Raw genomic sequence first — 24,677 nt, 5'->3', positions numbered from 1 at the left:
TTTAAGAACACTGGAGTTTGGTTCCCTGCTGCCTGCATAAATCTTAAAAAATAAAAAAAGCTGGACTGGGGATTGAGCTCGGCACATACCTGTAACATAGCACTTGGAAGCTGAGGCAGAGGGTTGTTTTTGAGTTTAAGCTAGCCTGGGCTACACAGCCTTTCCCAAAAAAATACTAGCTACATTAAAAAAACAAAAACAAAACCTTTCTTCCTCTAGCATTTTGACACTATGAATGAAATTCAAAACATTGAAGATTAAGGAAAAATATAGTTTGCCTTTAAGCCCAGCACACGGGAGGCAGAGGCAGGAAGATCTCTGTGAGTTTGAGGCCAGCCTGGTCTACAGAGCAAGTTCCAGGACAGCCAGAGCTACACAGAGAAACCCTGGGGAATGGGAAGAATAGCACTACAAGTTCCCAGAATAGGAAAATATATAAGATATATTCCACATACAAAAATGTGCATCCATGCATGCAGTATGAAGAATCAAGGCTCTGTGACTCTGGAGGTTGAAGTCAGAGGATCAGAGGTTCAAGACCATCCTCAGCCACTTGAGACATGCAAGGGTTGCAGCTGGGCAGTGGTGGCACATGCCTTTAATCCCAGCACTCGGGAGGCAGAGGCAGGCAGATTTCTGCCAGTTCGAGACCAGCTCTGGTCTACCAGAGCTAGTTCCAAGACAGCCTCCAAAGCCACGCCCCCCCAAAAAAGACATTCAAGGATTTCCTATACTACTACTTAAGACGCTGTGTGAAGGAGGACCAAAAAAAAAAAAAAAAAAAAAAAAAAAAGAGTTATCTAGAAATAGTAAGACACAGCCCCAAAATTGTAAGGAAAAAATTAACAAATTCACATTTGATAAAATGGTAATCATCTGTGAGGATAGAGGGATTTTATTTTCTAAGTACAAAATGTTTTATCTAAGTATTATCTCTAGGGAAGCTACTGAAGGGTGTGACATACAAAAATCAGGAAGTCAACAAAGAAAGAGGAAACCATGAGATACATAAAGCTACACCTGAAATGTGGAGATACTAAAACAAACTGCACTGGAGGAGAAGGCACTGGATCAGAGAGCTGCAGGAGGGATGGCTTCCGGCAGATAAAGCAGGTGCACCCCAGGAAAAAGCAAAGGGAAGGGAAAGCCCTGGTCGAGTCCCAGCCCAGGCCAGGCTGTCTCAACAACAACAAAATAAAACAATAAACTAAGCCAGGCTCGTCCCAGCCCAGCCCAGGCTGTCTCAACAACAACAAAATAAAATAATAAACTAAACTAGGCGCGATGGCTCACACCTTTAATCCCAGCACTCAGGAGGCAGAGGCAGGCGGATCCCTGTGAGTCTGACAAGGAGAATGTCCACCAAAATATGTCAAGGTAATAGCTCCGTGAGCACGGCACACAAGGGAGACCACCGGAAGAGCCAGCTGATAGAACTGGAAAAGGTTGAAAAGTTCCTTCTGGAAAAAGTGACAATAGGCTATTGGTCTTGTTGTATTGGGAAAACCTTGTACCATTTAATCATTTTAATTATCTATGTGTGGATTGGAAATAAAGATATTGAAGCCAGGCAGGCATTGCACTATACACTCCTAATTCCAGTACTCAGGAGTTGGAGACAGGAAGACCACAAGTTTGGAGATAGCCTGGGCTACACAGCATAATACAGTCTCAAAAAAACAAAAAACAACAACAAAACGAATACTGGGTCATTGAGATAGCTAGCAGGTAATCCCACAGGGCTGTATGACCTCAGTTCAATCCTCAGGTCCTACACGGTACAAGGATAGAATGAACTTTCAAAAGTTATAGCTTCACATGAGTGTACATGAACAAGGGTGTTGAACAACACACACACACACACACATAAATAGCGGGGTGTGGTGGCATATGCCTTTATTCCCAGAAGTTAGGAGGCAGAAGTAGGCAGATCTCTGTGAGCTTACGGCTGATCTAGTCTACATACAGCAGAGGTTCTTAAGCTGTGGGTCATGACCCCATCGGAAGAATCAGACATTCCATTACGATTCACAACGCTGGCAAAATTACAGTTAGTGAAACAGCAACAAGAATTATTTCATGGCTCTGGGTCACCACATCATGAGGAACTAACTGTGTTTAAGGGTCACAGCATTAGGAAGATTAAGAGCCACTGACATAGTGCCAGGACATTCAGGGCTACTTAATGAGACCTTGTCTCAAACATACATACATAAATAAATAAGTAAATAAATAAATAAATGCCAGAAGGATGCTGGTCCTTTCAAAAGAGGAAATTAGCAAATCAGACAAATGTCCAGCAAGGCACTGACCAATAAAAAAGAAAGAATTCAAACAACATTAGGGGGCAAATCTGCAGCCTGTATTCACCCTAAGATACTGCCTCCAGTTTGTGCATTCAAGAGTTCAGCAAAGAAAGGTAGCAATAAACTACCAAAACTGACGCAAAAATAGTCAAACTAAACCAACAGCTATTAAAATTCTGCATTGCTAATGGAGGTATCTGTTCCAGGTGGTTTCAAGCAAACTTTTTCCTAAACTTTCAAAGTATAAATAAACACAGTCTTAAACCAATGTTTTCAGTTCCTGTGTTGGATATTCTCCTAAATCCCTTTTCTGGTAAGATTTTCTGTGGGACACAGGAAGGCCCAGCCACACCCTACATTTTCCAGCTATGACAAAACTCCCCCTCACCCCCACACACAACCCCTGGGGAGGGAATCCGCCCTTGTGGCTTTGAGTGTCAGGACACTCTTCATAGTGCCACAAATCCAGCCTCCGTGTGACATTTCATTGTGAGCAGAAGCTGTGCTCTGTGTCTCCATCACCCTTTCCCAGGGCTTAAACAACAGACGTTTATTTTCACCTTTCTGGAGGTCAGATGTCCAGATGAAGGTGGCATAGGACTGGTTCCTCCTGACAGCTATAGGGAAACCTGTTCCAACTGGCTGCCTTCGCCACTGCGGCTCCTTGGACCCTATGGCATCCATTGAAGATTTCCCTACCCATCTTACTCCTTTTCCTTTGTGGAGTGTGTGTATGTGTGTGTGTAGAATGCACATGAATGTACGTTTGCATGTGTGTGAGCCATATGAGCCTAAAATTGACCCTCATCTTGGTGTGTGTGAGCATGTACATTCGTACACATACACACACACACATACACACACACACACACACACACACACACACACACAGACAGACGCTGGGAGGCCCAAGGTTACTGTCAGGAATCCTCTCGATTGCCTTTCTACATTATTTATGGAGTCAGGATCTCTCAACCAAACCCAGAGCTCTGTACCCCTCCCACATGTTCTCAGACGTGGCCTGTCCTGCCATATTGGGGAATTCGTTTTCAATATTTTTTATTTTTATTTTATGTGCATTGATGTTTTGCCTGCAAGTTGGTCTCCGTGAGTGTGTTGGATCTTGGGAGTTATGGACAGTTGTGAGCTGCCAGGTGGGCGCTGGGAATTGAATCCTGGTCTTCTGAAGAACAGCCAATGTTCTTAACCACTGGGCCATCTCTCCAGCTCTGACCTTTTTACATGAGATTCTGTCAGAAAGAAAGGCAGGAGAGAGAGTGAGAAGGGGGAGAAAAGAAAAAAGAAGTGATTCAACAACATATTAATTCGTGCGTCAAAAGGGAAGTCTTATCTAGACACGATGATTCCTTTAATAGCACTCTGGAGACCACAGCAAGTGGATCTCTGTGAATTCCAGGCCAGCCAAGATGCTCTCCCCATCCCTCCACCTCCTCCCCTCCCCCTCCCCCCACACAGAGGTTTGAGTTTTGGTTTTTCAAGATAGGGTTTCTCTGTAACAGCCCTGGCTGTCCTGGAACTCGCTCTGTAGACCAGGCTGGCCTCAAACTCACAAAGATCTGCTTGCCTATGCCTACCAAGAGCTGGGTTTAAAGGTGTGTGACACCACACCCAGCACACACAAGTTTTTGAAGGGTCTGGAAAGATGACTCAGTGGTTAAGAGTACTTGTTGCCTCTTGCAGAGGACCTAGATTTAATTTCCAGCATCCACATGGTAGCCCTTAGCCATCCATTCTCCAGTTCCACGGAGTCAAATGCCTTCTGCTCAGGCACCAGACACTCCTGAGACACACATGCATACATGCAGGCAAAGGACACATATTTGTAAAACAAAAATAAAACTTTAGTTATTTTAAAAAGGGAAGTTTTGGAGCTGGAGGTGTAACTCAGTGATAGCTGGAGGTGTAACTCAGTGATAGAATATGGTTTTGACACACTAGACCCTAGGTTCAATTCCCAGCACCCCAAATTAGGAAGTACCTGAAACTATGAAAAATACAACACATTAAAAATTTTAAGTTATAGCCAAACCACGACTTAGAGGGAGATGTGCTATGAAGTGCTTTTTTTTTTTTTTTTTTTTTTTTTTTTGGTTTTTACGAGACAGGGTTTCTCTGTATTGTTTCGGAGGCTGTCGGACCAGCCCGGCCTCGAACTCACAGAGATCCGCCTGCCTCTGCCTCCCGAGTGCTGGGATTAAAGGCATGCGCCACCACCGCCCGGCGAAGTGCTTATTTTTTAAAAGAAGAAAGGTATCAAGTGACTGTTCTAAAACTGCTACTTCAAGAGGTTAGAAAAGGCAAGATAAACTCAAAACAATCAGGAAGAAAGAAACCAGAAGATTAAAGACAAGAACAGCAGTGATTAATGAGACTAAAGGCTTTTAAAAATTACAATGAAACTGATAGACCTTGGCTAACAAAGCGGGGAGGGAGGAAAGAGGCAGGACACAAATTACCAACATCTAGCTAGAATGAGATAAAGGACATCACTACAGACCCCACAGATAGTTAAAACTGTCTGTGACAGCACCCATAGTCTCAGCTACTCAGCTGAGGTAGGAAGAAGCCCAAGAACAAGGGAAGGAGAAGAGGGCAGGGGCATATTATACATATTTATATAGGCAAATCTAGTAATTTTGGTAAAATTAATATATTCCTTGAAAGTCATGAACTTTATGGACAACTCAAATAGCTCCATATTTATTCAAGAAATATATTTGTGATTTAGCCTCTTGGGGTAAAATAATTACTCTTCATCCTAAATGTTATTGTGGTTACACAGCCTACCCATGCTGAAACTCTGGCCTGTACCCAAAGAAGTCAATTTTATTTCCTTCCTTATAACCTCTGTTTTTGTTTTTTGGTTTGTTTGGTTTTTTTAAGAGACAGCATCTTGCTCAATAACCAAATTGGTATCAAAATTAGCATCCTCCTGCTTCAGCCTCCCAAGTGGGATTATAGGCAGTTGCAACTTCACCTGGCTCTTTGCCAGATTTTTCGATTAGACCTTCTATCTTAAGAGATAATCAGGGGTTGGGGAGAAGTGCATAAGTGCTTGGTGCACAAACATCAGGGTTCACTCCTCAACACCCACATTAAAGACAGGCACAACAGCACTGTCCACAACCCCAGACCAAGGAAGGAGGAGATGGGGGAACCCCAGGATTTGAGGTCATCGAGTTGAACCAGTGACCTCCAGGTCTTAGAGACTCTCAGTATTAAAAAAAACTAAGGTGAAGAGCAATTGAGGAAGAGACCTGACATCCAAACAAAAAGGCCAAGCAGTAAGTAGGTGCCATAGCTCATAGGTGGGTGTCCCCCAGATACCCACGTTAATGGCTTGATCTCCAGAGAGGCTCCGTGGAAGTTTAAGAGACTTCTGAGAATGGGTGCCTGGTGGGAGGCCCTTGAAGTGGTTTGCCACTGTGAGCAGCTCTCCTAAACCTGTCCGTGAGGTAAGCCACTTTGCTCCACCTCACCACAGACCTAAAAGCAACAGAGTCACCTAACATGGACTGAAACTCCCAAGGCTGTGGCCCAAATAAACTTTTCTGCTTTGTAAGTTTATCTTAGGGATCTGTTATAGTACAGTAAGAATAACAAAGTACACAAGAGTAAACAGGGAGGAGTAAACAGAAGAAATAAGCAAGGATTACAGTATCAGAACTGGAGGCCTGACTTGGCATTTAAGAGAACTGGCAGAGCCGTCATACGGATCAGAGATCAGAGTTAGAATCATCAGACCCACACAGCAAAGCGAGGGTTCCACACATGGCTAACAACTTATCTCTGAGGTAGGCAGAGACATGAAGATTCCTGGGGCCCCCCGTTAAGGAGAGATCCTGCCTCAAGGAGTAGATGGAGGGTGACAGAAATGAGCACCAAGGTTTTCTGGCCTCTGTGTGCACCCTGCATACACTCATGTACACAAATACACACACACACACACACACACACACAGAGGCATAAAAATGAAACAAATATATCATTTTTAAAGTTACAATACTGGCCGGGCGTTGGTGGTACACGCCTTTAATCCCAGCACTCAGGAGGCAGAGGCAGGCAGATTTCTTTGAGTTCGAGGCCGGGCTGGACTGACAGCCCCCAAAACAATACAGAGAAACCCTGTCTCGTAAAACCAAAAAAAAAAAAAGTTACAATACTGTTCAACTTATTAAAATAACAAGGCAAAAATGGAAACCTGTACTTTGATAATAAAAAGTACTGGCACCTGTAATTCTGATACTTGGGAGATACATCCAAGATCAGGAATTCAAAGTCAGACTTGGCTGCACAGCAAATCTAAGTCAGCTGGAGAGCTGCATGAGACCTGTCTCAACCAACACACACACACACACACACACCCCAAAAGAAAGTTCTAAGACGTTTGTTGTAGCATTACCTGTAATACAAACATTATTAAAAGCCAATGTTTGATCATGCATGGTGGTGCATGCATTTAATCCCAGCACTTGGGAGGCAGGTGGTCTACAGAGCAAGTTCTATTCAGGCATGCATAGATGGACCCCATCTCAAAAATCTAAAAAATTAAAAAATAAAAGCTAGTGTTATGGTCAATATTGGTTGACCCACTTGACAGAAACTAAAACCACCCACAAGGCAATGGTCTGGACACACCTGTGGGGGATTAGCTGGATTCCATTAGCCTCTAAGCTTTTTATGATGGATGAGTGAGGCTTGGTATAGGAAGAAAACCGACCTTAATTGTAGGTGACACTGTTTGATTGACTGGGCTCCTAGACTGAATAAAAAGGAGACAGCAAATAAGCCAGGAGTCCTTATGACTGCTTCCCAACTGCAGATGCAAGGAACCAGCTGACTCAAGCCCCTTCCTTCATGGCTTCCCCTCCCTGACAGTCTGTAACTACTACAACTGTAAGCCACAAAGCCCTTTCTCCATTCGTTTCTTGTCATGAATCTTATCACATCCATGAGAAAAGTAACATACAGGAGAACAGAAAAATACAGCTAATAACTTACGTGTGAGCTATTCAGAAGAATGCCATACAGTCATCTTAAATCACACACACACACACACACACACACACACACACACACACACACACACACACACAGAGAGAGAGAGAGAGAGAGAGAGAGAGAGAGAGAGAGAGAGAGAGAGAGAGAGAAACAAATACAGACCCCCACACATTAATATGAACATACAGTGAATGGCCTGGAACTTACTGTGTATATAAGGCTGGCCTCAAACTCACATCTTGCAGAAATCTGCCTGCCTCTATCTACTGAGCTCTGGGAGTAAAAACATGCACCACCACGTCTAGTTTATGTTTATTTCACTTATTTAATGTGTGTGTGTGTGTGTGTGTGTGTGCGCACACCTGCCATGGCATGCATATGGAGTCAGAGGACCACTTGCTGGACTAAGCCCTCTTCCGCCATGTGAGTCCTATGGTCAAGTTCAGGTCCTCAAGCTTGGCACAAGTACTTTTATCTGCTGAGCCACCTTGCCAGCCCTCATGAGATACATTTCAAATAAATTTGGACCATGTTGAATTAACAACAAATCTCAATAATGCTGAATGCCAAAGCAAGCTATGAGATGATACTAATTAAGTTTGAAAGTGTACATGCTGTCAATAGATACATCATTGCTTTAACAGAGTGTGGTTTTTCTCATCGTGACTAGAAGCGACCTGAGGAAAGGTACATTTATCTGACTCACAGTTAAGAACATGCAGTCCATAACAGTTAGAAAGGCCCAGCAGTGGGTAGCTCAACCATGACAGGAACATGCACCTGCGACCCCTCACCTCCACAGGGAACAAGAAACAGACAGAAAAGGCTGGCACTTGCCCCACAGATCCCTCACCTCCACAGGGAACAGGAAACAGAAAATGCTGGCACTTCCCCTATTTTATTCAGCCCAGGATCCCTGCTCATGGGAAGATGACACTCACATTGAGGACAGTTAATACCCTCACAGGCACACCCTAAAGTGTTCCTCACTTGTCCACTTTCTCTGTCCCCCTCCCCCTTCCACCTCTCTCCTTCCTTCTTCCTTCTTTCTTTCCTTCCTTGCTTCCTTCCTTCCATTCTCTTTTTGGGTTGGAGGGTTTTCAAGACAGTTTCTCTGTGTAGCCTTGGATGTTCTGGAACTCACTCTGTAAGCCAGCCTGACCCTGAAATCAGAGATCTGCCTGCCTCTCCCTTCCAAGTGCTGCAATTAAAAGTATTGGCCACCACTGCCAGGCTCCTAAGTGTTTCTTAATCCGATCAATTTGACAGTGAAAATTAGCTCCTGCACCTGGGGAGATGACTGTGCTTCTTATGCAAACACCAAGACCTCAGTTGGATCCTACCACCCGCATAAAGAAGCTGGGCAGAGTGATAAGTGCCTGAAATCCCTGGGAGAAGAGACAGGGAGCTTCCTGGGCTTGTTGACTAGGTGAATCTGTGAGGCCCCCTTCTAGCCTCTGGCAGGCACCAGGCTGTATGTATACAGTATACAGAATATATGCAGGCAAAACATTCACACACATAAAAATTTTTTGAAATGTCAGTCTTGATTATCAACACTATTCAAAAGTCCAAAGTCTTTTCTGAGTCTAAAAAACAATCTAACTGTGAACCCCTAAAATGATTAAAAACAAGTTATATAGTTCGGTATATAATGATATAGAATAAACATTCCCATTCCAAAAGGGAGAAACAGGACACAACAGGGAAAAATGGTACTAACCCCAGACCAAAACCTAGTGAGGACAGTCAAACACCAACGCTGCATGCCAGCTTCGGCGGCTCTTGGTGGCATCATCTGGGTTTCAACAGCCTTGGGAAGCTCCACTCCTCCGATCTGGTCATCTGCGGCACACACAGCCTCTCCTTGGGCGACTCGCCTCTGTGCCTACAACTGTCTTTGATGGGTGTCTCCCCATCTGGCATTGCCAACACCCTGGGCTATCTATCCATTGCAGCTTAGGCTTTCTCTTCACAGCTTCATGGCCAACTGAGGAGCTCCATTTGGGGAATTTGACACTGCCTGGTGTCTTAGTTGGGGTGACTATTGCTGTGATGAAACGCCAGACCAAAGCAATTCCGGGAGGAAAGGGTTTGTTTGGCTTATGCTTCTGCATCATGTCCACCATCAAAGAAAACAATCAGGACAGGAACCTGCAGGCAGGAGCTGATGCAGAGGCCATGGAAGGGTGCTGCTTACTGGCTTGCTCAGCCTGCTTTCCTATGGACGCTAGAACCACCAGCCCAGGAAAAGCACCAACCACAAAGGTCTGGGCCCTCCCTTAGCAACTACTAATTCAGAAGATGCCTTACAGCTGGATCTTATGGAGGCCTCTTTCAATTGAGGGTCCCTCCTTTCAGATGACTCTAGCTTATGTCAAATTGACATAAAACTTACTAGGACCTCTTATCAACTTGACACCCAAACATAACACAATTAAGTCATAACCTTTCCTCTCTCGTTCATTCCCAAGGTCACACAGTAACATCACACTATAAAACATTTTACAAACTTAAAAAGACCCACAGTCTTTACAAATTCAAACACTTTAAAATTCAGTCTCTTTAAAAACCTAAAGTTGCTTTCAAAATCTGAAATCTTTTAAAACTTCAGTCTTTCGGGCTGAATAGATGATGCAGTGGTTAAGAACAATGGTTGCTCTTCCAGAGGACGTGGCTTCAATTCCCAGCACCCACGTGGCAATCACAACCCTCTGTAACTCCAGTTCCAAGGGACCTGACACCCTCAAACAGACATGCATGAGGGAAAAACACCAGCGCACATAAAATAAAAAACAAAACCCAAAATAAATACTTTCTTACTTCAAGAGGGAAAAACCAGGAAACAGTCACAATCTGAACAAAACCAAACCAAATTCCAACAGTGTAAATAACTCAATATCCAATCTGGGATTCACTCACGATTTCCTGGGCTCCTCCAAAGGGCTTGGGTCACTTCTCTGGCTCTGCCCTCTGCAGCGCACTGATGGTCTCCTAGGCTCAGGCCAGCTGCTCTCCACACCTACTGCTGCGTATCTTCAGTAACTAAGCTGCACTTTCACCAACAGCCTCTCCTGAGCTCTCTTCAGGAACTCCAGCCCTGCCACACAGTACCATGCCTCAGCTACTCTCCATGACTCCCTCATGCCTTCAAAACCAGTAGCACCTGGGAAACTCTCGTACCACCGAGTTCAGCTCCCAAAGGAGGTTCAACCTCGGTTGCCTCTGGAACACAGCCCTCTGTGCTCACCTTGAGGAAACACTTCCCAGATTTCACCTCAGTGATGCTGGTTTCTTCTTAATAACAGTCAATTCTTCGAAAGCCGCAGCTGACCAGCATCCATTAGCCCAGCAAAGTAAAAGATTTCATGTTAGTGGGTCTAGTACCTTGTTAATCACAGCTGATTCTTCAGTCCCTAACTAACCAGAACCACAGCTTCTTAACACAGACGGCCTGGGGAGTCTTTGGCTCCCTCTGAAACCTCACAAGCCAGAACTCCATCATCTGTGTTGCTCTCAACATTCTTCCAAGCTCCCACAGAACAGCTCACTGAACTCTCATCACTGAACGGTGGGTTCTTCTTTTTTAGCCCAAAGTTCCAAAGTCCTTCCACAACCTTCCCCAAAGCAACATGGTCAGGTCTGTCACAGCAACACCCCACAATTCTGGTATAAACTTGTTAGGGTCACTGTTGCTGTGATGAAACACCGTGACCATAGCAACTTGGAGAGGAAGGGGTTTATCTGGGTTACACTTCTACATCATGTCCATCATCAAAGGAAGTCAGGGCAGGAACTCCAGGAGGGCAGGAACCTGGAGGCAGGAGCTGATGTAGAGGCCACGGAGGGTGCTGTTTACTGGCTTGCTCCCCATGGCTTGCTCTGCCTGCTTTCTTATAGAACCCTGGACTATCAGTCCAGAGATGGCACCACCCACAATGGGCTAGCTCCTCCCCTATCAATCTCTAATTAAGAAAATATCCCCAGCTGGATCTTTTTTGCGTTCTAATCCTAGGTTTATTCAACACAGTCCTTTCTAAACAAGTAGGAACACAACCTTATCTAAAATGCTACAAAGTTATAAAACTCAAAACAAATTTTATAGTACTGACTGTACAATGAAAGCAAAAAGAGGCAATGGATGCAGGTAACCCTGCAACATCATCATGAATGGCAGGTGATAACCGGCTGGTGGTAGGTTCCATGAGGACCCCGTAGAGCTAACTGGCTCACCGAATTCAGAGAGTATCAGAGATATGGGGACAGGGAAAGATACATGGTCAAACCTAACAGCACAGCCGCTTGGTCCCCTGTCTGCAGATGTGGCACAGCCTGGTCCTCGGTCATCTGTGGAAAATGGTGTGATGCATTATGGAGGTTTGCTTGTGACAGCTATTCTCTGCTACCAACTGGGCTTTCAGGAACTGGAAGGGGTGAACTTTCTAGTCAGAAAACTACGGGGTACCTCTGTGGGCACAGTCCTGAATCAACAGTACCTCTGCAGCCAGAATCCTCCTGAAGAGGAAATATCTCAACTGCTGTCTTCAAAGACCACCCTGGTATGTATTTGGCTAGAGAAAGGACAAAATTGAGTTGGGGGAACATAAGTTACAGACAGACGAATCAATATCCCTGCTTATCAGGAGTTGTTGGAGCTGGAGCCGCTCCTATGGTGGTGGCAGCCAGGAGATCGAGACCTCTTACGCACAGGAGTCCTGTGCCTTGGAGATCCAGACCTCATCCGTGGGGGTGACCGTGGGGGTGAGCTGCGCCACATGGGAGGCGGTGGAAGCATTCTCCTGGGTGGGCCTAATCGCCGTGGGTGTGGTCGAGGCCAGGGTGCCAACACAGCAGTAGCTATGATATGATCCTTGGTCGCATTCCTGGTAAGCCTCCCAATGAGCACTTTGGTGGGTTTAGGTGAAGGGCTCCGCCTTTTCTTCTTTTCATCTCTTTTAGGTGGTTTGGATCTGGAGCAGGAACGCTACCCATTGTCACGCCGAGAAGGGCTTGGGGAGCCGGAAGAGCTGCTAGAACTGGAGCTTCGGGAGGTGCTGGAGCTTCCTGAGCGGCTGGATGCAGAAGAGGAACTAGAGCCCCTGCTTGAGCCTGTGCTAGTGCCGGAGCCCGAGCTGGAGGTCGAGCTGGATCGAGACCTGGTGCTGCTGTTTCCACTTGAAGCCCTGCGTCTCTTCCGAGTCTTATCCCTGCCACCATCCTTCTCACTTGACTCTTCAGAGCGATCCTTGGACTTCTCTTCAGAGCCATCCTTGCGCTTGGTAGGGGAAGGAGCCCCAGTGCTGGACTATTTATTATTTTCTTTGACTCCTAGCAAGCTCTTCTTTTTCACTCCTAACAAATCCATTCTCCCCTTCTGAGGTGTTCAACGCAGCAATGCCGGCCTCACTTATCTGAACTCTCACCTCTAACTCCAGTCTGAGAAACGATCCCTAATCGATTGCAATTTACGCCAAAGAGCATCATCCTCCCGAGGCCGCCACCTCCTCCTGCTCTTCTCAGACCCGGAGGCCAGCGCAACTCTCCCCCAGCTGGATTTTATGGAAGCATTTTCTCAGGTGAGGTTCCCTCCTCTCAGATGACTCCAGCTTGTGCTAAGTCTCTGGTCTCAGAGACTTTCTGGAACCTTGGGGAAAGCAACCATGACACCTACATTCCGGGATCTAGCATATCTGCAAAAACAGACACACTTGGATGATGCCAGCTTTAGATAGAGCCTGCCTTTTCACCGCCACCTTGGACCGCAGCTGCAGCATCCTCCAGGTGCCTTTGAGCCTGAACCTAGGAAAACACTTCTCCAGGTATGGAGTAGGGAACAGCATCTCTGGTAGCAGGCTCAATTCAGCTTCTTCCTTTCAATAAAGCTAAATTTTAAATAAGCTGGAGCCTTCATTGGATGGGGTCCCCTCAAGAGACCTTTTATTGTCCTGGCAAAGGATTCTCTTTAATGACACCAATCTAACAACTGCAGTCACCTTTGTGCTATTTCCATCTACCTTGTTCAAAACTGGAACTGCATTCATTCCTTTCCCTGCTGAAGTGCACATTTACCAGATCTTCCTTTTATTTTCATTATAAATTTGAGTAAACACGGTAAGCAATAACTATGCCACCATCTGAATGCTGTACTGTCTTTTAAATTACCACCAAACAAATTAGCCAATCATTTCTGAACTCAGCCTCTCTCAAATTCTCATGATATGGGCAGAAAGGAACCAGAGGGTCTTAGTCGGGGTCTCCATTGCTGGGAATAAAACACCACCACCAAAAACAACCTGAAGAGGAAAGAGTTTATTTCTGTTTCCAACTCTCAGGTCATACTCCATCACTGAGGGAAGTTGGGCAGGAACTCAGGGCAGGAACCCAGAGACAGGAACTGAAGCAGAGACCATAGAGGAGTGCTGTTACTGACTTGCTTAGTCTGCTTTCTTATATGACAAAGGACTGCCTGCCTATGAGTATTCCCGTATCAGTCATTAATCAAGAAAATGTATAGAATTACCCACAGGACACTTAGGAAGATACTTCCTTTCTTTCTCACCTTGTGTGTGTGTGTGTGTGTGTGTGTGTGTGTGTGTGTGTGTGAATGTTTTACTTGCATGCAAGTATGCACACCTCCTTCATGCCTGTTCTCAGAGGCCAGATCCCCCGGAACCAGGGTTACAAGAAAGTTGTGAGTCACCATGTGGGTGCTGAGAATTGAGTCCAGGTCTTCTGCAAGATTAACTGTGAGAGCCAAAGCTTTAATTACTATGCCATAGAGAGCCAAGCTGACATAAAAATAATCAACACACAGCTCCTTTGCAAGAATAAACCAAGCAGCTTCTAGCTCATTTCCCAACCAAGTCTCATGAGCTCCTACCAGAATGCTCCACTAAACTCCACTTTCAGTATGCTAGGGCATCTCCAGCCCACAGCTCCAAAGTCTCCTGAATTCTCCTTACAAACCAATTCCAAAGGCCCTAGAACCAAGCAGAAAGGTGTGTCACAACGATGACCCTGCTTCCCAGCAGTTTTCTGTATTGGTCACTTTTCTTGTTGATGTGACCAAGTACCTAACAAGAAGTGCCTACGGTCTGGGGGTGTAGCTCCATGGTAGGTGCTTGCCTGATCTGCACACGTCCATCTAGGAAGACCAGCTTTGGCTCATACTTAAGGGGCCATTGTCCGTCACAGTCGGGAATCAACAGCAGGTAGCTCCTCATATCTCATATGAGCAAGAGTCTGGGAGAGGGGGTGCTGGCTCGCAGTTGGCTTTTTCCTATTTCCCACGGGAAGGGGAAAGGCAGCCCCGACCCCTGTCAATCCTTCCTGAGCCTGAGCATGGCAAAACATGGCTCTGGCAGCTCTTGCCCTCCCCCATTTTCCCTCGGCTTCTCTAATATATTCTTAAAGCCAGCCACCCACATCTAGACTCTTTCTTGGCCTCTTCCTCCTCCTGAGGCTGACTACTGAGAAGCTGCTGTCAAAGTCCTGAAGCCCAGCAATCAAAAGCCCCCTTTGATTCCTAATTAACATGTCCAATCAGAATTAGCCAACTATCCTAGCACGGTTTCCCCCTTTCCCTTCATAAATGACCATCTGCCTATGGGCCAATTCCGTCTCCTCTCTATCCAGAGGCAGTCCTTTGTCCATCAAGGCAAATATCTCTTCCCCTCTCCCTTGCCCCTATCTCTTCTCTCCCTTCTCTCCTATCCCCTGTCTTTGTCCCTCTGGGACAAATAAATCTCCTTTGTGTTGAGAACTTGGTCTTGATGTGTCCCTATGACAACCCTGGTCCTTTCAACAGTCACATCCAAAGGCATACCTCATTAATACCATGGGTGGGTTTTTGTTTGTTTGTTTTTGTTTTTTTGTTTGTTTGTTTGTTTTTGGTTTGGTTTGGTTTGGTTTTTCGAGACAGGGTTTCTCTGTGGCTTTGGAGGCTGTCTTGGAATTAGCTCTTGTAGACCAGGCTGGTCTCTAACTCACAGAGATCCTCCTGCCTCTGCCTCCTGAGTGCTGGGATTAAAGGCATGCATCACCACCACCTGGTTCATGGGAGTCTCTTAATCCAGTCAAGCTGACAGTCAATATTAACCACCACGGAGACTATAAAAGCCATCAGGAGGAAGAAGGGCCATTGGGGACAGAGTACACAGAGGGGTGCCAGTCGTATCTGTAATTCCCCTTCTTTTCCCCCCTTTTCCTCCCCCCAGCCCCTTCTGCCTCTTGCTTTGTTTTGTGATGTGGTCTTACTGATTGGCCTTAAATTTAATATGTGGCCCACACAGGCCTTGAACTCACGGTGGTCCCCCTGCCTCAGTCTCCCCGGTTTGGGGTTGTAGTGTGTGCCTCCACACTTCGCTTCCCTCTCCCTTCCCTTCATTTATTTATTTCTAAGCATTTACCTATTCATTGGTTTGTTTATTTGACACAGGGTGTTACTGTGCATCCCTGGCTGGCCTGGGACTAGAAATATAGAGTAGGTACCTGGGCCTCGAACTCACAGAGCTCTGCCTGCTTCTGCCTCCCTAGTGTTAGGATTCAACGCGTGCACCACCACACACACACCCCCGCCATTTTCCCTATTTTTAAGGAAAACCCAGCCAGTGGGGGGGGACGTCTTAGTGAGTAAAGAACCGCTTGACAGCCACAAGGGCCTGAGTTCAGATCCAAACACTCACATAAAAACCAAGCAGTTCAGCCGGGCGGTGGTGGCGCACGCCTTTAATCCCAGCACTCGGGAGGCAGAGGCAGGCGGATCTCTGTGAGTTCGAGACCAGCCTGGACTACCAAGGGAGTTCCAGGACAGCCTCCAAAGCCACAGAGAAACCCTGTCTCGAGGAACAAAAAAAAAACCAAGCAGTTCCCAGAGTGCCGAAGAGTGCAGCACTGGGAAACAGATGGGGTTCCTGGGGGCTCACCAGCCATTCAGTTAAGTGAGAGGTCCAACTAAAACCAAAGTGGAATGAGATTAAAGAGTGCTATGGGTGGCTTCTTGTCCCTCCAGTTCCCGCTGCCTGCTCCAGCCCTAAATGAACACACGGATGCTATATTAATATAAAACTGTTGGCCAATGGCTAGGGCTTCTCATTGGCTAGCTCTGTCTTAATTATTAACCCATTTCTATATATCTATGTATTTCCACGTGGTCTTGGCTTACCAGAGAATGCCCAGACTGGTTTCTCCTATCCCTGTGGTCTCTCTCTCTATCTACCTTTCCTAGAATTCTCTGAGTCTCCTAGTCCCACCTATCTTCCTGCCTCATTGGACAAACAGTGTTTTATTCATCAACCAATAAGAGAAACATATGTACAAAAGGACATGCCCCATCAAAGGAGGACACCCCGACATCAGCCTCTGGCCTTTCGTGTGCTCACATGCGCAAGCACGTGTACCTGTGTACACACACACAATTTGCTAAGATATACTTTCATTAGTATGCATGTGTTTGTGTCTGTGTGCGGTGCTCTTGAAGGCCATGTCATTTTGTTCAGAATTCTGCAGGCTCTGGCACAGGTTCCAGTGACCCCACTGGTTTGTACCTATGGTAGCAGGAGGGGCATCACATGGGGAGCCCATCATGGAAGGACTGTATGGCAGAGCAAGCTGGCACATGGTGAGCCAGGGAGCAAAGGCAAGCAGTGGATGAGGGTTCTGTACTCCCTTTCAGGATCACATCCCCAGTGACCTACCTGACGACCTACTATTAGGTCCCGCCACCTAACCATTCTATTTTCCAGTAGTACCAGGCTGGGGACCAAGCCCTTGAGACATGGCTTTTGGAATACCACCCAACATCCAAACCATAACAAAATTCCTTATGGTTATTATTTATTTATTTATTTTTCCAGGCAGGGTTTTTCTATGGGGCCTTAGCTACCCTGAAACTCACTCTGTAGATCAAGTTGGCCTTTAACTCACAAGAGATCCACCTGCCTCTGCCTCCAGGGTGCTGGGATTAAAGGCTCGTACCACGACTGCCCTTATGGCTATTCTTATGAAGGTTATATGACCTCAAAGCGTAAGATGCTGGCTAGCCTAATGTGGTAGTTTAAGCCTGTAGTCTCAGTACTCAGAAGACTGGGGCAGGAGAATTGTGAGTGGTTCATAGACCCTGTCAAGACCATCACTACCACCACCCCGACCCCCCCCCCCACATACACACAATGTCTATGCTTCAATGCCAGGAATGTAGCAAATGTGGCACATGCATTAATTTATTATTGTTGTTCCTCATCCTCTAAAACTCCATTGTGGTCTCTGCACAGCCCTACCCAAACTGTTCCAAGTTACATCCACCTACCAAGGCCAAAAAGGGAGAACAGGCATCTAGCCCCATTGAACTGTGTAGCCGACCTTGTGGTCGCTTTTTAACCTATCCTGTTTTCTTATTTACTCTTGCATCCCAAATGACTAACAATAACAGATAGATAGTCAGAAGATCAAACAAGAGAATGGAGAACCAACCCTTTTTGTCCCAGTAAACCCCACTGGTGGCCTCTCTCATTCTGTCTCCCTCCCCTCAACCCTGAACCCAACAGACTGACCTAAGTTCCTCTAATCACAGGGGAAATGCATGACAGAGCCAAGATTCAGAACAGATAGTCTTCTTTGGTAATCTAAGATGCTCATCTTTAGGAGACAAGTTTACAACAGGATCTCCAATGGTGGGTTTCACACACACATGCACATGCAGGCACACACACACACACACACACACACACACACACTCATACACACATAGTGAACTCAGGGAGGTCCCATCTAGTGAGAAAGGGGGAAGTCTAGAGCTCTGAGGCAGTGAGTGTTCTCAGGAAAAGTTGTGCTTGAGGCATGTTTGAAAAACACAAATCATATTTTGAATGAGTTAAAAGAATGTTTTTAATTTACTAGAGAAGCTAGCTTGTTTAAATCCTATTGTGTCTAGTTTCTTAAGACTAGAGTAAGAAATCCTTTTGTTAAGTAAATATTCAGGCCCTTCCTTGCCAAAAGCTTTTGAAATCTCTGTAATTATGCTGATGTTGTCTATGTTTATATGTTAAATGCCTAGAGCTTAATTGTTAATGGGTAAATAAGAAGCCAGTAAGGCCTTGCCAAAAGAGGCCCAATAACTGAGGTTGGAGAACAATGGCTCTGCAGGGCCTCCGAGAGAGGGTGTCAGGCAGTGAGGGGAACCACAGCCAGTGTGGCCTTTGCTTCCAGTGGCCATTGCCCCTGGAAGGGCCAAGGAAGAGGCCTACAAAGGCAACGTGTTAGTAGAAGAGAAGATGGGGCCAGAGCAAAGGTGTCATGCATTTCATAGGTGACCACTTCCCACAACTCTAGGAGGATGGAGGCTGACAACTGGAGAAAAAGGTTCTGTAGGCACTTACCAGGGGGCCCAGGACTGGGACAGGTCAAAGCTAACCACCCATGGCATACAGGTACTCCACACTCACCGCCGGGGACTGCACATATCCCCTTTGGTGTGTCATCTGACCTTATTCCTCTAACAATGGTAGCTCACACCTTTAATCCCAGCAGAGGTGGAGGCAGAGACAGGCAGATCTGAGTTGGAGGCCAGCCTGAGTTTCAGGACAGCCAGGGCTACACAGAGAAGCCCTGTCTCCACACACACACACACACACACACAGGAGAGCCTACTTCATAGGGGTTTTATGAAAATTAAGTGAAGCAATATTGTAGAAAAGCGCTTAGACAGTAAGTTAGAACAGAACTAAATAAACATCACGTTACATTTCCATACGTCAAATTTATCTGGAACAGAGGTATAAATCACATCTTACAAGGATTAGGGGCAGTACCGGGGATTCCATTACCTGCACTGTAAGAAGCCACAGCAGAAAATTCGTCTTAGAGTTGTGGATCTTGGCCAGCTTTCTATACCTGGTATGTGTGAGCTGTGAGCTGGCCTCCCTCCACATCCATGCATGTGGATTTAAATAGAGCAGCTGTTCTCATTGCCACATCATCTCTGCAAGAAGGCTCACAGCACGGAGGGGCTTGCGGAGGAACTCCCGCACACTTCCACTGAGAGCACAACATTATCCATCTGGACCAGCCCTGTCTTTCAACATTCAGTATACAAGGAACTTCTCCACCTCAGGGACTGGGAGCCCCAGGGTCTTGATGGGAGCAGGGTTCGCTGAGGCTGTCAGGCAATGTCCTTGGTGTTCTCCGCTATTCTAGGCAAAGCAGTCTTGAACCCAAGTCAGCCACAGATTAGTTGTGGGAAGCCATGACTGGAAATTCCCGCAGTGTGTTGGCTGAGGACATGGAAACTCAGCTAAAGCAAGATGGCTCCTTCTTGAATTTGGCTCTGCAGTATGGCTCAAAGGTAACCAAAGATAACATTCTCCAAACAAAGCGAAGGAAGAAAAAAAGCACAACCAAGACCTACCAAGCTCAAAATTTTAGAGTTGAAAGGGACATTTCAATCCTGAGATATAAGCAACTAGCGTGAGATGCCTGTGCTTCTAGGCATAAAGCATCATAGGGCAGATATAAGCGAACATGGACTCCTGGCCAGGATTCCTGTGGACAGCCCACTCCTGCTCCCGGGACAGAACTCAGTGCCATCTGGGCTAGGGGAGGAGGTCAGCAGGACTTTGTGACTTGTTGCTGTGGTCAGGGGGGACCTATAGGAAGCCGCTCCTGCCTTCCCAAGCGTAGGTGGCACAAGTCCTTTCACTAGCTTTTCTTGTATATCACTTTGTGTCCCAAGGCCTGGTCACAACACTGGTCTTACCTGCTCCCATAAACACATCTTTAAGAAAGGACAGAAAGGGGTCTGTGGGCATTTGATAACCAAAGGCGCAAGCTCAAATGGAAAGCTGCTCAGTGGGGCTTCAGGGCTGTTGAGTTGAGAGGAGCTAAGAATGCGGCTCAGCGGTCCAGAACTTACCCAGCATGCTGCTGCACACTCTAGTGTTGAAGCGGTGGAGGCCGGGAAATATGAGAGAAATAGATGAAGGCTGAAGCACCTGGCCACACCAGCCTGTTCTCACGCTCTTCTCTGCGGCCATCCTTCTTTTGGGATACCCTGTGGAAGAGAAGAAAAACAGGCCCTCCGTAACATCTGCACTTTCTCCCCTCCGCCTGGAGCCCGCCCGCTCAAAGGTAGGTCCACACAGGAGCTGAGGCCCTTAGCCTGTGTGATACACAGACATGTAATGCCTTCCCTGCTCTGACCTTCGGAAAAAGCTGGTCCAGCCGGGCAGTGGTGGCGCGCTCCTATAATCCCAGCACTCGGGAGGCAGAGGCAGGTGGATCTCTGTGAGTTCGAGAGACCAAGCCTGGTCTACAGAGCGAGTTCCAGGACAGGCTCCAAAACAATACAGAGAAACCCTGTCTCAAAAAAACAAAACAAAAAAAAAAAAAAAAAAAAAAAAACAACCAGAAAAAGCTGGTCTTGCTCAGTCTGGACCTCTGGGAAAAGAGGAGACCCTCAGGGACCAGGGACCTGGTGATCACCGTCTGTCCAGGTACCTAGGGCTCTCCATCTGTGTGACTCACCCTCAGTCCCCCTCCTCTTTCAAAGGTACCACTCAAATGACATGAATACTGGAGACTTTCCCAGCAAGGGCTCTGGGAAGCCACTCAGAGGTATCCAGGTCAAGGAAGAATGGGGTCTCATCCCCTGTGGGGAAAGGATCCCTCACCAGGGCTAGAACTTTCTTAGAAACAAAAGCCAGCCACTGTGGGATCGCTTGCTGAGTTCCCAAAGCAGCCGGGGAGTAGAACAAGGTAAGGAAAGGGTTGAGCCATAAACACAAGACAAAGAACAGGCAGTTCTGAGGAGCCAAGAATGCAAATCATTTGCAGGCCTCGGTGAGATGCTCAACCAAGAACCCCGCGTGGGAGGCGGGAGTGCCTGCTACCACTGCAGAGGCCTTTTGTGTGTGCACATCAGTTGCCCTATGAGCCTGCCTGTGAGGGTCCCTGCTGAGTCACCCTGTGTGTGTACTGATGGATCAGCGGTGAGTCACAGAGCGTGTGTCAGAGTCTGCCGGTGTATGTGTAGGCTCCGGTGCAAAAGTGTCTAAAGGTTTGCCTGGGGGAGACTGGCGGTGTGCGGTGAATGAGAGCCAGCGAGCCAGGAAGAGTGAGCACAGGGGGAGGCTATGTTTAAAGGGCACCACACTTCATTCACGCTGTATATCACACACCATGTTTCTGAACACCGTCCAGCAGGAGCCATCTGTCCCTTCTTCCTGCCGAACGCTTCCCCTCACCCTCCGTGGAGCAGCAGTGCCGAATTCTTCAGGCAGCAGGAGGAGAGGACTCCTGGAATCCTACAATTCAACCCCCCCCCGTGCTCTGCAGAAGGGACCATAGCAAATGCCACTGCTGTGGCCTAGGAGAGCGAGGTGCAACCTAATACAGAGACCTGATGAGGTCCCTTCTAAAATGCACTCAGGTCCGGTCTTAAAAGCCGGAATGGATGAATAACCGAGAAGCCGTACCAGGCAATCTTAGACCAAGACTCATTTACGTCTTTCCCTAGATCCTGCTGTTTTTGCTCCACCCAGCTCAGAAGTCTCTTGGCGCGTCAGCCTGGCCCTTTGGCAGCCTTGACCTGAGTGATTCAGATGTTGCTTCTAAGACATCACACACATCTCATCTGTCTCATCTCACGGGATTGCTGATGCGCTCATCTTGGTGGCCATTTCACAGCTCAATTTCCGTGGAAATGAAACCAATAAAACAGGGGTTGACTTTAGCAGTTCCAGAAAAAATGGGGTAAAGCTTCTGAACCTATTAGCTCTTAAGATCAGGTTTGAAATTCGTGTGTGGGTTTCAGTTATCTGGTCCATTCCTTCTCAGGTCTCAGAATTGACCCACACTTCTGGCACAGTATTGACTATTCTCATTTCATATTAGCTAAGTAGTTACACACACAGCACTGCTGAGGCCAGTCAGTAGTCTCACCCTTCCCAGCATCCCCAGCTAGCAGAGGTTTATTGTCTCACTTATCTAGAGACTTCAAAGGCACTAACGTCTTGTCATTGATGATGGAGGCTGCTGATATGCTCAGGGCATCGCAGCAGAGGAAAGAGAAGGGCAGAACTATGGCTGTCTGTCAGGTCTGGAGCTAAGCTCCATTCAGTAAACTGTTAAAAACACACCTTAGAGTAGGGAGGTGGTGGTATACACCTTTAGTCCCAGCACTCGGGGAAGCAGAGGCAGGTGAGTTCAGGGTTAGCCTGGTCTATAAATCGAGTTCCAAAACAATTGATTGAGACCCTGTCTTGAAAAACCAAAACCAGACCAAACAAACAAACAAAAATATGTCCTAGAAAGGTCAGGAAGATGTTTTGTGTTGCTGACAGACGGACACAGGAGATGTTGACATAGGAACAGTCTTTTGGTTCCAATATGTAAACCAAGAGCGTAGAACTACCAAACGTTTCCTTGGACATAAACAGATATATTTGCATGCAAAGTTATTTATTTTAGCATTACATGTAATAAGTATCAAAAAAAGCTATAAACTACCAGTTAGAGAAATAGCTTGGTATGCCCACAAATAGAAGACAGTATCTATAAACAGTGACCCAAAAATGATAACTATTAGCTTTAAAACAGAATGTAAGGCCCAATGTGGTGGTGTACACCTTTATTCCCAGCACTCCAGAGGCAGAGGCAAATAGATCTCTGTGAGTTCCAGGTTGGGCTGAGCTAGCTATTTCTCTCTCTCTCTCTCTCTCTCTCTCTCTCTCTCTCTCTCTCTCTCTCTCTCTCTCTCTCTCTCTCTCTCTCTCTCAATAAATAAATAAATAAATGATGATGATAGTTTTTTGTACTGAAAATTAACTTTAGTCCCAGCACTAGGGAGGCAGAGGCAGAGGCAGAGGCAGAGGCAGAGGCAGAGGCAGAGGCAGAGGCAGAGGCAGAGGCAGAGGCAGAGGCAGAGGCAGAGGCAGAGGCAGAGGCAGGCAGATCTCTGTGGGTTCCAGGACAGCCAAGGCTACACAGAGAAACCCTGTCTCAAAACAAAACAAAATTAAAAGGGATAGCCGTATTTTAAAATTTGGGAAAATGTGTGCGTGGAAAAGTGTAGAAAAATACATGACTTTAGTTACATTGCTTACTGGAAAAAGCAGGGTTGAACTAGGAAAAAGCAATTTTTTATTTATCTATATTGACTGATAAAATGATTTTCTACAAGCTCAATAAAGTTAAAATGTATTACAAAAAGAAAAGGGAGGAAGAAAACAAAAAACAAGCTCATAAATGCTTCCTGGCCACCCTCAACACAGGCACTTGCTCCCATGTGAAATGCCTGTTATGACATTTGGAGAGTTGGCAGCCATCACCAGAAAGAACATGGCACATTTGGCCTCTGCTGCAGCATCCGGAACAAAACAAGGACTAGGGCTGTCAGCTCAAAGACAAATACTGATTTGCATAAATATGTGACATAAAGTTATTCAGTAATGAGATATCTCACTCTAGCAGAAGAAGTCAATTACAACTAGTGCAAATTTCTGGCAACTGGGCCCTCACCCTGTTTCTTATCCAGGATGCTGGAAATTCAAAGATACCTAGACCCTTAAGTCACACAGAGTCAGAGAGGGAGAGAAGACACAGGGTAAGTAAGTGCCTGCACTAATCCTACCTGAGTCTTACAGCTACCTTGCAAGCTAAGAAAAAGAATACACATAGCCGGGCGTTGGTGGCGCACGCCTTTAATCCCAGCACTTGGGAGGCAGAGGCAGGCGGATCTCTGTGAGTTCGAGGCCAGCCTGGTCTACAGAGCTAGTTCCAGGACAGCCTCCAAAACAATGCAGAGAAACCCTGTCTCGAAAAACCAAAAAAAAAAAAAAAAAAAAAAAAAAAGAAAGAAAAAGAATACACACATGCTCATGTACGCATACACAGGCACATATACAAGCATGCATATACACATATACACACGCACACATACATGCACACACTTGTGCACACATATGCACACACACACACACCAACAAGACAAAACTGAATGGAACCAGGTGCAGGCTTTGGTAGACTAGCTAAAGCCCAGAAAATAAACAGCCAGGGCTCTCAGCATCCAGAGTGTAGCCTTATCATGATCTCCTTACATGCTTGGCCATGACGCTGCCTCCTGCTGTCCTGCCTGGGTGAATTATCTACTCCATGAGGATCTGAAGCTCTGGGAAGTAAGTTTAATTAGGATATTTCATTGCAAATAAAGGGGCCCTCAATCAAACCAGCAAAAAGAAAAATGACTTATTTAGCTCTTCAAACTAAAATGTCCAGGAGTAGGTGGGTTCTGGCTTAGTGAGATCAAGGCTAATCTAGTGTCAGCCAAGATTGCCTGTCCTCTGTCTCAACTTCCCT

At 46.3% G+C, this 24,677-nt stretch overlaps 1 long non-coding RNA gene and 1 pseudogene across 1 annotated transcript; both read right to left on the bottom strand.

Annotated features, from left to right (window-relative positions):
* Positions 1-2,818: 2,818 nt before the first annotated feature.
* On the bottom strand, positions 2,819-20,611 carry LOC121134149. Its single transcript, XR_005871180.1, has 3 exons — positions 20,523-20,611; positions 20,236-20,373; positions 2,819-3,556 (listed from the first exon to the last, which is right to left on the bottom strand). It is a non-coding gene; the product is annotated as an uncharacterized LOC121134149 (long non-coding RNA).
* On the bottom strand, positions 11,685-13,622 carry LOC101841954 (annotated as a pseudogene).
* Positions 20,612-24,677: the final 4,066 nt, after the last annotated feature.

This window comes from Mesocricetus auratus, unplaced genomic scaffold, assembly GCF_017639785.1.
Source record: "Mesocricetus auratus isolate SY011 unplaced genomic scaffold, BCM_Maur_2.0 Super-Scaffold_100026, whole genome shotgun sequence".
NCBI classification, from domain to species: Eukaryota; Metazoa; Chordata; class Mammalia; order Rodentia; family Cricetidae; genus Mesocricetus; species Mesocricetus auratus.
Note: the sequence above shows the minus strand (reverse complement) of the source record. Positions and strands in the feature narration are given on the sequence as shown.